Source organism: Mastomys coucha, unplaced genomic scaffold, assembly GCF_008632895.1.
Source record: "Mastomys coucha isolate ucsf_1 unplaced genomic scaffold, UCSF_Mcou_1 pScaffold22, whole genome shotgun sequence".
Lineage (NCBI taxonomy): Eukaryota > Metazoa > Chordata > Mammalia > Rodentia > Muridae > Mastomys > Mastomys coucha.
In genome coordinates, this window is record NW_022196905.1 from 137,184,170 (window position 1) to 137,186,493 (window position 2,324).

Consider the following 2,324-nt stretch of genomic DNA (forward strand, 5'->3'; position numbering starts at 1 on the left):
TAGGATTGAACTCATGACCTTTAGAGGGCAGTCGGTACTGTTAACCACTGAGCCATTCTCCCATGGGCTGCTTCTTTTTTATTAATTCATTAATTTTATTTATTTATTTATTTATTTATTTATTTATTTATTTATTTTTGGTTTTTCAAGACAAGGTTTCTCTATATAGCCCTGGCTGTCCTGGAACTCACGCTGTAGACCAGGCTGGCCTCAAACTCAGAAATCTGCCTGCCTCTGCCTCCCAAGTGCTGGGATTAAAAGCGTGTGCCACCACTGCCTGGCTATTTTTTTATTTTTTATTTTCCAGCTTTGACCTCTATTCAAGAGACCAGATGGGTTGCCCCAGGATCTGGCTGCCAGCCACGCAAAACTGGAGACCCACAATCTGGTCTGCCATGGCCCTGATCTGCAGCCTTGGCCCCAAGGATTCCACTTGCAGCCACCACAGGTGCTGGTGGAAGGGAGCCCTGGGGGATTAGATGCTGCTGCTATTGGTTCTTTAAAAGATACCTAACTCTGTGTGTCCCCATGGTGGGTGGGCCTGAGGGGCCAGCGTGACCCATGGCATAGTATTTCTGTATAAATAATCTATTGTCTGGGGCAGAAGGGGCAGCACATGGAAGCTATTTCTTGGCTTTGTCAGAATTGTGGGGTGGGGTGATGGGCCAGCCTGCGGAGTTCAGGCCACTGAACTGCCCGTACTTCTTGTTCTTATTGGCGGGCTGGAGGATCTAGAAGGAGCACCTAAGGAGTCTTGTCCACACTCTTCATGGCACCAGCATCGTCAAACTCTCCACAGTAGTTGGAAGCTGAGTAGAGTGTCACCAGCTGCCTCTTGGCAAAGAACTCGTAGTCATCTTCTACAGCCTGATGTGCTCTACAGATGAGCTCCAAATCACGCTTGTACAGGAACTTGGCTACCACCTTAGCCCCAAAGGTGAAGGAGACACCACGGTCATTCTTGCCCCAGCCTTGAACATCCTTGTCGGGGTCAGACCACAGGAGATCACACAGCAGGCCCTGGTCAGGCATGTCTGTGGGCCGCATAATACGTCTAATCTGCTCCATGCAAGTCTGGAGACAGCCCCCGTGGCATCAGAAGATCTTCTCATCGACAATGGCTGCAATGGGCAGGCAGTTGAAGCAGTCAGTGAAAATCTTCCACCGTATTGTCTCTTGCATTCATCATAGAAGCCATAGATGCGGTTAATGCTGGAACACTCATGGTGCCTACAAAGTAGAAAGAAATTCTCCAAGGGATTTGATCTTATAGGTCAGCAACAGGCAGATGGTCTCCAAAGACTGCTTGCCCTGATCTACATAGTCCCCCAAGAAGAGGTAGTTGCTCTCTGGAGGGACGCCACCATACTCAAACAGCTGTAGAAGGTCATAGTACTGGCCATGATTGTCACCATAGATCTTCAGAGGAGCCTCAAGCTCCAGAAGAATAGGCTGGCTCAGGAAAATCTCCTGGGATTTGAGGCACAGATCACAGATCTCGTTCTCTGTAAGCTGCACATTCTTCCGGGCTGTGAGCCCTGCACTTCCAGCAGGTGCCCGGTGAAGGAGTCCAGGTTGAGCTTCTTGCGGTAGCTGTCATACATGAAGACACCAGCCCACCAGCTCTGGGCCCTCTCCTGCCTCCCGCCCTCTTGCAGCCTCTTTCCAGCTTGGCTCTCCTTCTGCCCTCCCCAGCCCACCCCTGGCCCTAATTAATTAATTTTCGAGACAAGGACTCACTATGTAGCTCTGGTAATCCTGGAACTCACTACATAGACCAGGAACTCACAGAGGTGTGCCTACCTCTGCCAGAGACAGCCTGTAGGGAACCTGACCATCTAAGCTGGAATAGCAGGTGAGGGATGTGGGACCAGAATCTAAGGGAGGGAGTCCCAGAGCCCAGGGCTCCTCCACAGGGCATGTCAGCAGACTTGGGAGACATGTGTGCCATTCAGTTTCCTCTTTATGCTTTTGTAATATGCAATGTTTCTCTGGAGTCAAGTATTGATCTTATAACCAGAGAAGGTATAGTGGCGTGTTTCCCCCTACCCCAAACAAGGTCTCTTGTAGCCTAAGCCAGCCTCAAATTCACTATGGACTTCTCATTCTCCAAGTGCTACAATTATAGGCATGCACCCCTATCTATTTTATACAATACTGTAGATCAACAAGTATGAGCCCTTCCCAGTGTCAGGGGCGGGTGTGTGTGTGAGTGTGTATGTGTGTGTATGTGTGTGTGTGTGTGTGTGTGTGAGTGTGTGCATGTGTGAGTATGTATGAGTGTGTGTGTGTGTGTGAGTGTGTGTGAGTGTGAGTGTGTGTGT

At 49.5% G+C, this 2,324-nt stretch overlaps 1 pseudogene; it reads right to left on the reverse strand.

Annotated features, from left to right (window-relative positions):
* Positions 1-623: 623 nt before the first annotated feature.
* Positions 624-1,604, reverse strand: LOC116070988 (annotated as a pseudogene).
* Between the last annotated feature and the right edge of the window lie 720 nt (positions 1,605-2,324).